Below are 15,491 nucleotides of genomic sequence, written 5' to 3'. Positions count from 1 at the left end.
CTTCTGGAAGAACTGCAATTCGACTTTTTTTTGGTTCACCTCCATTTCTGATATAATTTGGACGTCTGTTAACTGTTTGAGTGTTTCCAAAAAACTAAAGCATATCTTAACTTGTATCATTGGTTACTACTATTATACTACTATACTCCTACTACTACTACTATACTATTCGTCATTAAAATAAATAAACACTTTTCTTTAGTATGATTCTGACCAACGGCATCGTATTTTCAGAGACGTCGCATATTTTAACCATGATTTAAGATAATTCTGACATAAATGGTTTAAATACATAAATACTATATGTAGATCTTAGAAATAATTTAAAGGAAAACACAAAACTGTATAAACCTAATAATATTTCCTCACTAATATATTAACTGCGGAACGTGAGCAGTCTCTGTGAGTCATAAAGTAATGTCACAAATATATAAAACGCTTACTGAAAGCCGTTTCACTTCGTTCACTTTGAGCGGATCACTGATATTCAATACAATTAACAATTTTAATTTCAAATACACATATTGCTCGTTAAAATTCTCAATAGTTAACTGTAAAATATTACGTAGATGTTTATTTAAAAATATATATATAATTTCTATTTGTTTGGGACCTACCAGTATAACATGAATAAAATGGTTAATATTCAAGACACAACTTAAATTTAGACGGAATAGACGTTGGGACTGTTTTCGAACGATTATTTGTTTAATTCTATATAGGACGGTGTGTACGCCATGTCCCATATCACATACCGAAATAAATTGTAGACCGTTCTGATGGTACCATCTACATCCATAGTAAATTTCATCCATCTAATGACCCATCCTACCATCGCGTCGTGTAAGAAATGTAAAAGACACAAGGACTAATTTTAGTTTATATCATAATTATAAATAAAAAATGTTTTCTCACTCCTCCATGTTGTATATTAATCGTATCTTAGAATGTCTCTCCAACATTTAATTTTCTTATCTTCTTCATTGTATATTGTGTACCTGTTTACAGGAACAGGATGTTTGTATTGTTACCGACATATTAATCCTTGATATGGAATATCACATTTTGTTTGTTAAATGACGTTAATATTTATAATAACTTCTAATAGCATTAAATTATGACTACTTAACTTATATCGATTTAAAGGAAATGTTTTACCGATTTATTTTTGTAAAGTGATAGTCTTTTTTTACGTAGGGTATTATTTTATTTATGTTTTTGAATATGGTATGTTTTTTAAAACGGAACTCGATCGGTCACTCGCTGTTGGATACCGATCGAGACGGTTGTGCTTGAAAGTATAAAATCATTTTAAAGTATCAAGGTGTTTTCTTGTAATCGACTCATCAGGTTATAGCCTACCAAGTGCTAGTAAAAGCGTTATTAGAATAAAACTCCCAAATACGGCTCCTGAGCGTAATCGAAAGAAGTGTATATTACAGTATACTATTAACTGGGAATTGTTTTGACATCAAATATTACGAGAATTACAAATAAAAAATTTCGTATTTCAAAATTTATGTAACGCCACTTTTGCGTGTGTGTTTGAGTCTAATTTGCTAACTGGAAGGTTATACACAATAATTATGTTCATGAGAAGACAATGTCATAAATTACGGAAGATAAATGTCACAAATAATCAAATAGTAGCTGTAGTACTAAACCATAAGGTTACTTTATCTCCAACTTTAACTGTGACTTCAAAAAACGGTACTAAATACTGACAGTTTATTCGTTTACATATACGAGACTGGGTTCCGCAAAGCAATCGTATAAATGTATTCCATTAAAGCCTTTAGTTTGTGTCAGGTTTGTTGGTGTAGTATTATTAATTGTTTTCGTGTATTAAATTGAATTAAAAAAAATACTTTTAAATTATTGAATACTTTGAATACAATATAAGGAAGATAATTTTGTGATAAAACTATCGTTATTTCGCAATCTGAACAAAAGAAATGGAAACTAAAAAGTAGTTATTTTCACGAAGTAAGTTAATTGATTCATTGGTTTTTTTTGTGTTTCAGATGAGTTTAGATGAGTTTAAAAGTTATATTTCACATACAGAAACGGAACTTATTTTAAATATTCCCATTTCATATTTTTGTTGAACGCATGAATTTACACATTCACATCATAATTTCATACATGCATTATGTTGATTTGGTAACAAGCGATCAAATGATACAAATCTTAAACTAAGGTTGCCTTGTATTTTGTTTTTGCTTTGTTTAAAAAAAAAATAAACAGCGTTATCACTTCCGTTTAAATTGTAAGCAGGAAAAGTAAATACAAATTTTTAAATGTCTTTTTCCATTAAAAACTTATTACACCTGAATCTTAATTCTAAAACCCTTTTTATATCTAAACCCAAAACATACAACGTCCAAAGGCTTCTCTTCTGATAAAGAATTACTTTGATGTTCAATCATGTTAAGTTTAACCGCTGGTTTTGTAAACCAATTCCTTATAAAATCGAATAGCTCTATTTAAAAAACATTTTACCTAACACGCATTGCTTAAAAAATAGTCATTTATATGGTAATTTCATACATTTCATACAAAATGAAGTGAATAATGAAAGAGGGCAGAGATAGGATATATCACATCATTCAGCGAGCAGAGTAATTCAGGGATAACCAGATGTTTGGGTGTTTCCTAGATTAATTCTTTAATGGAATGTTTTAGTAACTTTAGTAAGGATTAAGTAACGCATGGAGGAAGGATCGGAATAAAGTTAATAAGGAATGTTATAGTTGACACGAAGTCATTTCAAATTTCAATAGCTTTTATATACAAGTCTTAGTTAAAATAGATTTATGAACGACCAGATATAAACGGTACCAGAAGGTGAGGTCTCTTGAAATATATAAAATATGGTATAAACATAACCTTTTAAAGTTAAGATTAAGGTTTTTATCCTCGCTACCAAGTATTTAGGAGTTGTTGTATCAACTCATTAAAGACGTTCATACATTTCCTGACACCTTAATGTTAAATAAGCTTTTAGGCCTCGATTACTTCTCATAAAAGTTATGTCCTTGGACACAATTTGGTAACAAATAAAAAGTATAAAAATTTCATTATCTAGATTTCATATTAATAATAATTTTTGGTATTATTTAGGAATACTTGTTTTTGAAAGTAATAACATAATATAAATGTCTTCTTTTTCCAGTTTCTTTACATAAAACTTGCCACAGTAAAACTAGGTTTTCAATATTATACTGAACCAACAGACAGTTAGACAATGTAAAAATTATATATTACGCAATTTTATTAGTAATAATATACATTTTATATACTTTTTATTTCATATTGTCAATAATTAATTTGTTTATTATTTTAATAAACATATCATTTATATACTTTACACAAATAAATATTTAGTCAAACATTTAAGACTTCTTGACTGCGTAACATTATTTGACATGCTGATAGATACCAGAGACAATCGAAAAGTTAATAGTTTTATAATTTCATATAAATATTTAATAAAAATTTGGTATTTTTAGATCTACGAGGGAGTTATATAAAGGTGGTATTATATAGTTTACCTTACAGAAAGCTAACCTTTATAACTGAGTGTAACTGACATTGTCAGGAGCAACGAGCCAGCGATCTGCTTACAAAGAAGTCAACTAGCAACCACCTCTGTTACAAGGGAGGTTTTAAATACTATTAGCCACCAATTAAGAATAGTATGCTAACACACTCAGCGTTTCCAGCTTTAATAAACGTAAATCTTCACGCATTGATATTAGTATTTAAGTAGTTTATTAAACTAAATAGTATTAAGTAACGTTCATGCAGCTCAGTAATACAAGTATACTATTTATTAGTCCAGATTATTTTTAAATAAATATGCTCAAACAAGTCTTTATAATGTTCACAAAGTCGTAACGTTATTTGATCAGAATATTGTTCTGTATTGGATTCACGAGTCTACGAGATTGGTATGCAGAAATGTAAAGATGTGGTTAAAAAAGGTTCTTCTTAAAGTACGGAATGGAAAGCCTCGGTGGAGAGATGTCCCTGCATTAGTATTGTGCTTTTTATTAAAAAAATAAAGAAATTTATTTAGAATTTAATTTCCTTGAACGTACAGTGTTCAAGGTACAGTTTCAGACTTGATTTTTAATGTTCAGCGTTACTCTCAGTCATGTCTTACAAAATAGTTGAAGTCAGTATTTAGTTTATAAATACAAGGTGAAACTTAAATGTGGCTTATACAAAATTACAATGGCTCAGTATTATAATTAATTATTATTAGTCATGAAAATAATTCTAAGGATTATAGTATATTATAATTAGTACGGCACAGATGGCGCCACTTGCAACACTATAGTTTTAAAAATAAGTTTAGGCAGTATCTCCACTTATTTATTACTCCACAACGTGTAACGTAATACCCACTCCAGTACTTACATCCTACTTAAAATATTCAATGGTAACATATTTAGTCGAGGGTAAGTTACAATATCATACAGAGGGCGATAGTTTAGTATTATAAGAATTACCAAATAATATCAGAATTTAAATAACTTTAAGCTAACAATTACACAGGACACCAAAAGTAAATTATTGTTAGCAATACCTTTATATTATTTATTTATATGTGTGCGTCTGATATAAACCTTATATCCATACATCTATGATATTAGTAATGATTCAAAATAGACTTTAAGACGTCCAAGTAAGTGATAACTATTCCCTATCTTTTAAAGGTTTCATTAATTTAAAAAAAACAACAAGATATTAAGATGAAGGGAGATTTGTTCCTTATTTCGTGATTCTTGATTTAAATGTTAAAAATTTGATAAAAATGTACAATTGGAAAAACGAACCTAAACCCGATTTTTTGCACTATAAGAGTTGCAAGGAGAAATTAGAAACTGGTTTAATATATTAGATACTTATGAATATATATGGGCAAAATTTAAAGTAATAATAATAATACACACCATTACAATATATCCTTTAAAGCCTCAATAACTTATAAAGAAAATATTTGGAGTCCACCTAATTAAGGGTTAATTTAAAAGTTTACTAATTAAATTTTTTTACTTAAACTTATGATTTGTAAATTTTAATATATTTGAAAGGAATTATTATCAAATATTACTTTTTGTGTTTGTAAGTATAATTATTTAGTTTAATTTATACATTATTTTGTGTAACTTTACAATAACTAGTGATTTAGAACTAAATATTGTGTTATTATTTTAGAAGGCTTTTATCAAAATTATTATAATATATAATAACAGTACTGCAAAGATAAAGTCACGGATAAAGCTAAGTGTAATAAAATCATGGTTAAATAGGTGGTAAAAGTTAATATGTTACAATTTTTCAACACTTTAGTCGCCAACGTCCATACCACGTTGAATACACCGGTTCTCGTCCGATCACCGAAGTTAAGCAACGTCGGGCGCGGTCAGTACTTGGATGGGTGACCGCCTGGGAACACCGCGTGATGTTGGCTTTTTTACTTCTCGTTATCTCTTCTTTTCTGATATTAATTAAGTACATAGTATATATATATGTACATATATTAAGGGTTTTTATTACAATTCCCTTATTTCTCTGTCATTGCTATTTTCAAAATAATCGTCTCCTTATTAATCGACCACTGAAACTAGTAATATTTTGAGTATAAAAAATGGATATCAGACATAATAATTATTTAACTATTGATTAACATTAAAATATATAATCGTACTTTGAATCACCATAGAGTCCTCTTAGAATTTAGGTCATCGCCTGCGTAGAAGAAATGTAATTTACAGGCTACTCTTAGGTTTCTCTGTGTATATAATACTATGTGTCCAGAGAGCACATGTGACGATGTACGAGATAAAGGTTCATATTAAAGTATTCAACATGATGCAACCAATAGGTTGTATTATAGAGAGAATGCCAATAAGGTATTATGTGGGCCGATCCCGGCGGCACTGCAATGCCGGGCCGACCCGTGACGGGAGTGGAGCGAGCCCCGAACATCCCGTCGGTTTACAAAAATCAGTTTAATATACTGGTCCCGACATGCGGGAACTTTCAGATATTAAGCTGAAAAGAACAGATACTACACTTTGATCTTAGCCAAAAGGCCGAGAAGCGATACTCACACACTGACTACGACCGAGCGTCATTCAGAGAGCAGAAATTTTACCACCGTAATGTACACGAAGGCAACGGATTTCGTAGCGACATCTAGTGGCGCTTTGTAAAGGACGCCGACGATGTAGAGTCCCTTACGTTATTAGTGATTTGTGATAGACACATTTTTTGATGGACTCGAATGAATATGAAAGGAGTAGTCACGCAGTTTAGTTCCACATACGATGTCATTTTAATTCTAAAATACTCAAATTCTACTTATGTATATTTAAGGTTATTCTAGGAACCAGTTACCACAAAGATTATTATTATTCTTTTATACCTTGAATAAAAGCTTCAAATGTAATACAGAGCAATATTAATCACAATATTTCGGATTTAAAAAACTTTTACAGATATTTTTTTAAACGTCAAAGATATAAAATAGTAAAACTAAAAAAATTACTCTCTTTACTACATGTTTTCTGTGTTTCATAGTTCGATGACGAGTGTGAGACTATAAATATTATTGAAATATAAGAATTACAATGTAAATTCTACATTTTGTCTGGCCGTAGGTGGTTCCAGATGATTTCAATCAACACATGCATGTTAGTTATATTGTCATACTCTACATCTGTTGTTGCTACAGTCATCCACTAGATGTCTCTGTAAGTAAACGAGACGTATTCTGCATCGCGGTGATAAAATTTTTCTCTCTTCGATGACTACGCGCGTCAGACGCGGTTACGGTACTCTGGTTTCCCTTCAAAACGTATAAATCTTTCGCCTTTTACTAAAGATTTCCGTGGAGGGGAACACTCAAATGAGTCTAACTCTACTTTTTGAAGCCTCACCCTAGGTGAGGTTAATAATATCCTGTAACACTATACCTTACTCTTAGTGTACTGCAGTTCGCTGCTCTTTATGGCTGCTTCCGATGGTGTACCAGCTGAATGAGATTTATCAATTAGTAGAATGAGCAATGAGGAACTATAGGCGGAACAAAAGAGATAGACTTCTTGAAGTAGTTTAATTTAAATGTGTTTAGTGAATAATGAGATATTGTATATCCAGTTATATAAACACGTTCTCATAGAAATAGCTGACAAGGGCTACCGTGGATAAGTAACTATTAATTTATTAAGTAACAGACACTCTGGAATGATGTTCTTGTTTCTCGTGTATGTTCAATGATGTAGAATTGAAACCGAACAATGATTTCCTTTGATAGGAATTTTATAATTTTATAAATATAGTTTGATAATTTCACCAGCCATTAGACAATGTAGAAGGTTTCATGGAGTAGGTCGTACATTAAGTTCTATTGTAAGATTTTTTTTTAATAAAATTAGTTTAAAGTAGTTTCTGATTTTTCTTCGGCCTTCCGTTGGTAGCTAACGTAACTTTCATAACTGCGTAGATTACATTGTGTATTTAAAACCTTTCACTTAACTATTGCTTTGCTATTATTTTAATGAAGGGGCAAGGCACAGTTATAGTCATTTAGTTAACATAATGGAAAACTAAAAATATCACGATATTTATGAATACGAGACATGACACCAATACTACGGAAACGGGTCTAAGGATTAGTTCTGTGTATGGCGGTGGTGCCACAAATAAAAATCTCTGTGAATTTTTGGTTTCACAGTTTTTGCTCTTCTAATTTCCATCTCGACCTTCAAAACAACTGTTGCGTTAAATTCGTTAACCGGCGGAGTAGTAATGAAGAAATTTTAAATTTAAACCCCTGTGGTGAAAAGTGCATCATGAACCCTGGCGAAACAGTCACAGCCTACCCAAAGAGAAAATTGACTCAATAAAAGTTACTTATGATCTTTTGGTGGACTAATACCGGTGTTGATCACTACAGCTTTCTTAAATCTGGCCAGACGATTAGGGCAGAAGTGCATCTTTTATTTCCTTACATACAAAACAAACCGTTTATCCGTCGTCATTTTTCTTATTAGTGATATTGACATGACTTTATGTGGCATCCTTCTTCTCATCACAATATTTAAAAAAATACGCATGTTGAAGATAAAGTACGAAATCTGAGAATAACAGTTGACTATTAGTTAACAATTACTATCGATAGATACCAGAATGATTGCTTTTATATTTGAATGTTTCTTTATATCCACCCATTTCGGAGATTAGCCGGAACAAACAGACAGATTGACAAAAATTGTAAAAAATTATATTTTTTTGTATGTACCGTATACATATTCATATACATGTAGTAAAAAACGATAATTTCAATATTACAAACAGACACGTCACTTTATTTATTTGTATTGATAAATACCAAGGAGTGGTCTTGAAAGAGTTTGCTATTAGAAATTTGGTATGGTAAGATTTTAGCGGATCTATGTAAAGGTGGTATTATATAGTTTACTTTATATTAACAGAGAGTGCTTTACCAACTACACCGAACAGAAAGCTACCCTCTATGACACAGTGTAAGTGATATTGACAGGTGCAACGAGCCAGCGATCTGCATTCAAATAGGTCGACTGGCAACCTCAGATACGAGACATTATTAAAAAAAAAAGATTTAGATTTGCTTGTCTGTTCCTCTCAAACAATAACAATAAAATTATATACTTATGTAATGAGGTATCTAATAATTTACTAAACACATTTAAATTAAACTACTTTAAGAAGTCTATCTCTTATGTTCCGTAGTTCCTCATGCTCATTCTACTAATTGATAAACCATCTCATTCACGCAGTTCACCATCGGAAGCAGCCATATAGAGCAGAGAACTTCAGTACAATAAATACGTAGGCCGCAAGGTATATTGTTACAGGATATTATTAACCTCACCTAGGGTGAGGCTTCAAAAAGTAGAGTTAGACTCATTTGAGTGTTCCCCTCCACGGAAATCTTTAGTAAAAGGCGAAAGATTTATACGTTTTGAAGGGAAACCAGAGTACCGTAGCCGCGTCTGACGCGTGTAGTCATCGAAGAGAGAAAAATTTTATCACCGCGATGCAGAATACGTCTAGTTTACTTACAGAGACATCTAGTGGATGATTGTAGCGACAACAGATGTAGAGTATGACAATATAACTAACATGCATGTGTTGACTGAAATCATCTGGAACCACCTAGGACCAGACAAAATGTAGACTTTACATGGTAATTTTTTACATTTTAATAATATTTAGACTCTCACACTCACACAGGAAACCAAGATACATGTGTAGCACAGAGAGTATTTTTTTTAGTTTTTCTATTTTATTTGACATTTCAATAAAATATCTATTACTTTCCTAAACCCGGGAATATTATAATTAATATTGAATTGTTGAGCTTAATTACATTTATGGTTTAAAAAAACAAACAATTTTCTTTGTGGTAACTGGTTCCAAGGCTAACTTAAATATAAGTAGAATTTGAGTATTTTAGAATTAAAATGACATCGTATGTGGAACTAAACTGCGTGACTACTCCTTTCATATTCATTCGAGTCCATCAAAAAATGTGTCTATCACAAATCACTAATAACGTAAGGGACTCTACATCGTCGGCGTCCTTTACAAAGCGCCACTAGATGTCGCTACGAAATCCGTTGCCTTCGTGTACATTACGGTGGTAAAATTTCTGCTCTCTGAATGACGCTCGGTCGTAGTCAGTGTGTGAGTATCGCTTCTCGGCCTTTTGGCTAAGATCAAAGTGTAGTATCTGTTCTTTTCAGCTTAATATCTGAAAGTTCCCGCATGTCGGGACCAGTATATTAAACTGATTTTTGTAAACCGACGGGATGTTCGGGGCTCGCTCCACTCCCGTCACGGGTCGACCCGGCATTGCAGTGCCGCCGGGATCGGCCCACATAATACCTTATTTACTATCTCCCTATAAAACAACCTATGTGGTTGCATTATGTTGAATACCTTAATATGAACTTTTATCTCGTACATCGTCACATGTGCTTTCTGGACATAGTATATAGTGTTATACACACAGAGAAACCTGGAAGTAGCCTGTAAATTACATTTCCTCTATGCAGATGAGGACCTAAAGTCTAAAAGGACTCTATGGTGATTCAAAGTACGATTATATATTTTAAATTTTTTAATGTTAATCAACAATTACACCCTTATATTTTGTATATTATTCATATGTTATGCCACGTTCCGTGTTCCAATAATAAGAAGACGATTATTTTGAAAATAGCAATGAAAGAGAAATAAGGGAATTAATAAAAAAAAAACACGAAATATAATTTGTATGTACATATATATACTAGGTACTTAATTAATATCAGATGTAGAAAAGAAGAGTAAACAGGATTTGTTGTGTATTGTGTATATATAATTCGTTATTTAAAATAACGAGAAGTAAAAAAGCCAACATCACGCGGTGTTCCCAGGCGGTCACCCATCCAAGTACTGACCGCGCCCGACGTTGCTTAACTTCGGTGATCGGACGAGAACCGGTGTATTCAACGTGGTATGGACGTTGGCAATCAACTCGTTGAAAAATTGTAACATATTAATTTTTACCACCTATTTAACCATGATTTTATTACACTTAGCTTTATCCGTGACTTTTTCTTTGCAGTACTGTTATTATATATTATAATAATTTTGATAAAAGCCTTCTAAAATAATAACACAATATTTAGTTCTAAATCACTGGTTATTGTAAAGTTACACAAAATAATGTATAAATTAAACTAAAAAATTATACTTACAAACACAAAAAGTAATATTTGATAATAATTCCTTTCAAATATATTAAAATTTACAAATCATAAGTTTAAGTAAAAAAAATTAATTAGTAAACTTTTAAATTTACCCTTAATTAGGTGGACTCGAAATATTTTCTTTATAGGTTATTGAGGCTTTAAAGGATATATTGTAATGGTGCGTTAAGGAGTACGTGAACCTCTTTAATGATTAAGCTAAACTTAACCGAGTGTTGGAACGCTGTCCTACAATATTACAGTCGTAAAACACTTGTTAACAAGGATGAGCTCATTAACTGTGTTACAATAACTGATAACGGTCTAATGACGAGTAAGGTAAGTACTAATGCAAGTTACTAATATGCAAGTATTAAGTTAAAACACTAAACACTAAAATGCTTATATTCTGTAAAGTTTATGTTGTTTTACTCTTTAATACTTATATAATAATTAAATTCAGTATAAAAACATTTTTTCTTACTTTGTTTTGTTAATCGCCGCCCCAGGAAGGGAAGGGTAAGATACTGTGTAGGGTAGGGTACCAGTATATAGGGTATGGTATAGGAATTGTTTCAAATCTAATATGTTGAAAATTATTCACTGAATATCTTATAATATTTTGGCTTCAATGATCTGTATAATAGATATACATATAATATTTATCTATATTATATTAAAATCATTGAAACTGGGATTTTTTTTACATTTTTTAACAACTAATTTAATAAAGCAATCTCCGACTTTCTCGTAACATACGGGCCTAATTTTGATGAGATTACAATAAACAAAATTAAAACATATTTGAATAGGAGGAATTATAGAGTCATAAATTAGGATACTTTCAGCTCACAAATAAAACATTTCAAAAGATTTGGATACATTAGATGCTGTTTATTAAATTAACTGTAATGTATCGAATGCTAAAAGGAATATAATAAAAAACTTTAATTTGTCATTTCAATGACTATATTGAAATTCGCGTTTGTGTTTGGAACGCTTGGCACGTATATACAATTTCATAAAATTTGATTTGTAGCAGACCTACAAAATAAGAATAAATGGATTTTTATACTCTCAGATTTATATGTGACAAAGTATAGATTCTTTTTTTATTGTTATATAATCAACATTAAATATATATATATATGTAATATTAGGAGTATAGAAACAAAGGTGACTTATCACCACGCTCTTCCGGATTGTAACTAATAACTCCATCTAGGAGCTGAGTTTCAAAACTACCGATATGTAACGTCATTAAGTGTATAACAACAACCTGAATCTGGCCCAAACTTACTTGAATTTTATTTATTTATTTATGTACCAAGAGTTAAAAAATTTGTTACAAAAGGAGAGTGATGTACAAAGGATAACTTATCTCTTAAAAGAGATCTCTACCAGAAACCCTATTGATAAAGGAAACTGGATGAGAAAGCGTGGAGTAGGTACAATAGAAATAGAGAAGGAAAAAAATAAAGAGATTTATATATAAGTAAACAAATATATATATATATATACAATATAAGGAAATTTAGATATTGTACACACATAAATATATACAAATAGTATAGATAAATAAACATTACATATCAGATAGTGAAAGTGACAGAAGATGTCTCTTAAGTCCATGTTTAAATGCAGGTGCACTTGGACTCTCTTTGTAGACAGAAGGTGGGAGTGAGATCCAAAGTTGTGCACCCAGGACCGATAAGGATTTACGGAAAAATTTTGTATTAAAGGAGGGGATATCAAGAGGATTTTGTGTAACACAAGAGCGATTAGGAAGGATTCGAATTTTATTCTAACGGTACACTTTTAAAGATAAATATTAAAACTCCAAAAATGTTTGTACCTTTAAAGATGCAGGTATTTCACGTATCCGTCAAAATCTATACAAAAAGTAATTACCAACTTTTTTAAATACTAATATGTATATACCACTTGAGCTTTACAGAATGTATGTGATAATTTTTGTTTAATAATTTCCTTCTAAACATGCTTATCCTGGGATATTGCTTTTCCTGTGCTATTCTAATCATTGGTGTTGTCGAGCCGGAACGCTCCGGAACGTCGTACCGGTACTTCCTTTTTGGACAGGAACGCGTTCCGGAACAAAAGATGATTTCTGATAACGAGAATTGGCATACGTATGGAAAAAAAAATTAAAAAGAATCGCAGTTTTTTTTAATAATTTTTGACAAATTTTTATATTTATTATTATAAACAAGGGTTTGAACCGATCCCGAACCGGAAGGAAAACCCGAACGAAAGGGCTTGTTTTTGCGAACCGTGAACCGGAATCCAGAAAGTTTTTTTTCTGCTGAACCGGAACTCGAACCAAACCGAAACAAATACATAAACCGGTTCAACGGGAATTAAACTCTATTTATGATAAACATTTGAAGAATTTTTTTTTCTTCTAACGTTGATCCTGGCCATGGGCGAAAATTGGGAAAAATCTCCCCCCCCCCCGTCGTTAAATTTGGGACATGAGACCGTACAGAGCGGCCGCCTATCCAAGATCGGCTCTGTCTATATAACTACATACGTGTTCCGGTAAAAAAAATAGCACAACTCATGATTATATAACATTCTACTGTTTGAAAAAATACAGGCATTGTTTAAAAGATATTGTATATGAAAGAAGAAGATTGGTACTTTTCTGCACTCCCGTAGCCCCGAGTGATCCCGATTAATTTGCGAGCCACCTGCGAAAGTCTACCCCATTAACTGTGTATTATTCCTGGTTGACGATCCCAATAGCGATTTCTGGAGGTGTTAAACGTCCCCGTAGTTTCCATATCAAGACTCCACTAACAAAACTAACTAACAAATGGTTGTAAAACTGATTCATAATTTCAAGGCTTCGTTCAACTTACTTCCTCCATTGTTTAATCCATTCTCCTTATTCAGAGCACAAAAATTTCAAAATAAAGAAAGCAATCTTCTGTGGTTGCACTTCCTCACCTTCATTCAAAGGGCACCTGGCACAGCTAAAAATCTTTTGCTTTTCTATCAACACCTAGAGACTAGAACGCCGCACGTGTTTTGGGGGGGGGGGACTTTAGACAGATCCAAAATCCTACAGACGGGACGTAATTCGCATACACAGTTCATCACTAGTGAATAATACTGTCTGCAGCAAGCAAGATATACCCCATATCTGAATATCCACAAGAAATCTGTTATTAGCTTCCAAAATGTCAGTAAGACTGCTGATGTGGCTCAACTTGGGTACACTTGGGCATAGATTACCGCTATATAAAACTTTAATGCCATCGAGGCTGGCTACCATATAAACTGATTTACTTAACTGGAAGAGATGTGCCATTCGATTTGGTAAATTTGTTTTTAAGTTTTACCCCTTTTGTAATGGAAGGCAAGAGTAGGTCGGATTGGACTATCATATCTTCTGTTGACAACAGATTCAGATAGATATGCCATCGAAGTCTCATCCCTATTTGGTATCCTCGAACTCTAGCTTTGGCTTGATTGTGCCGTATAGAATTCATTGGTTCATTGAATTACTTTATGGTGTTAGAGCTTCTTTTTGTCTAAAACATACATTCCCGTTGGTGTATGTTGTGTTGGCATTTTTGCTGGTGTCAGATTTCACATCACTTTTTTAACTCCATGGAAAATTCTGACAAAAGGCTTAACAGCCAGAATAATTTGAATTGAAACTATCCATTCAGCTTTTGCACAAGCATAACACAGCCAGCCCTTCAAGTTTTTATATCATACACTTTGGCGAGTTTGCGAGGATATTGCACGATATAATTCCTCCAACTCTATTTTACCAGCGGGTAGCTAGACCACACCGTACTTGCATACTATCGTTGTAGACTTTATTTGTATACAGACGATGTGAAATCCTTATATTTTAATCATGCCCATAGGAATTAGTATAATGTTTCAACAAAAAATCTATAAAATATTATACTTATTTTATACAAAAGTTTATTTTAAAATACATCATTTATAACATTTTATAATGATATTTACGAATTCATTTAAATATTTTTACTACTTTTACTTATCAAAATAAGGAATGCAAAAATTATGCAATATTTACCACTACCTACTGTTCACTCGAATTTTTCCTTTAAAATATATATTATTTAAAATTCCATACTGCAAACGGGATGTACTGCTGTTTGAAGAGGTCTATAATGATTCTATTTTATTTATCACTACAAGTATTAATGCCGTTAATAATATAACATATCTAGAGTAAAAGTTATACCACCCAGGAAATTAATTCGGAACAAATCTTATTATTTTATCATATATAATTATTCATATAGTAAAATAATTGTTAGTAAAGAAATCTGTAGGATTTTTTGTTTTAAATATTAATTAAATAGAAATGTAAAGAGCATTTAAATGAAATGACTGCTGTGTTTTAGAAAGTAAACGTGTGCTTAAATATTCCGAGAAGAATAGCCTTGTTAGCATTCTTTCCTTTTTTTATTCTGCCTTTGTTTTAAATTTTTCTTTTCTATTCTGTGGTTAATTTCTTGTTATAACTGTTTATAACCTAAAAAAAACGTAAATTGGATAGGACAATTGAATTATTACTGCATAAAAATAATATTAATTTTAAGAATGCGATTCATTTTTAATTTGACTTGAAATGGGCAAGACATTTATATAAAGTGAACAAAAGTTGTCTATGAATAACTTGTAATAATA

The 15,491-nt window shown here is 31.6% G+C and overlaps 6 non-coding genes across 6 annotated transcripts; 3 read left to right on the top strand and 3 right to left on the bottom strand.

Annotated features, from left to right (window-relative positions):
• Positions 1 to 5,363: 5,363 nt before the first annotated feature.
• Positions 5,364 to 5,482, top strand: LOC133318909 (5S ribosomal RNA). The gene has a single exon (XR_009752643.1). It is a non-coding gene; the product is annotated as a 5S ribosomal RNA (ribosomal RNA).
• A 444-nt stretch (positions 5,483 to 5,926) lies between these two features.
• On the bottom strand, positions 5,927 to 6,119 carry LOC133318915 (U2 spliceosomal RNA). Its single transcript, XR_009752648.1, has one exon. It is a non-coding gene; the product is annotated as a U2 spliceosomal RNA (small nuclear RNA).
• A 729-nt stretch (positions 6,120 to 6,848) lies between these two features.
• Positions 6,849 to 6,965, top strand: LOC133318921 (U5 spliceosomal RNA). The gene has a single exon (XR_009752654.1). It is a non-coding gene; the product is annotated as a U5 spliceosomal RNA (small nuclear RNA).
• Positions 6,966 to 8,922: 1,957 nt separating this feature from the next.
• Positions 8,923 to 9,039, bottom strand: LOC133318920 (U5 spliceosomal RNA). The gene has a single exon (XR_009752653.1). It is a non-coding gene; the product is annotated as a U5 spliceosomal RNA (small nuclear RNA).
• A 711-nt stretch (positions 9,040 to 9,750) lies between these two features.
• On the top strand, positions 9,751 to 9,943 carry LOC133318911 (U2 spliceosomal RNA). Its single transcript, XR_009752644.1, has one exon. It is a non-coding gene; the product is annotated as a U2 spliceosomal RNA (small nuclear RNA).
• A 510-nt stretch (positions 9,944 to 10,453) lies between these two features.
• Positions 10,454 to 10,572, bottom strand: LOC133318901 (5S ribosomal RNA). The gene has a single exon (XR_009752634.1). It is a non-coding gene; the product is annotated as a 5S ribosomal RNA (ribosomal RNA).
• Positions 10,573 to 15,491: the final 4,919 nt, after the last annotated feature.

The sequence above is a fragment of the Danaus plexippus genome, chromosome 8, assembly GCF_018135715.1.
Source record: "Danaus plexippus chromosome 8, MEX_DaPlex, whole genome shotgun sequence".
In the NCBI taxonomy this organism is placed as follows: domain Eukaryota; kingdom Metazoa; phylum Arthropoda; class Insecta; order Lepidoptera; family Nymphalidae; genus Danaus; species Danaus plexippus.
This window is presented reverse-complemented; position numbering and strand designations above follow the sequence as displayed.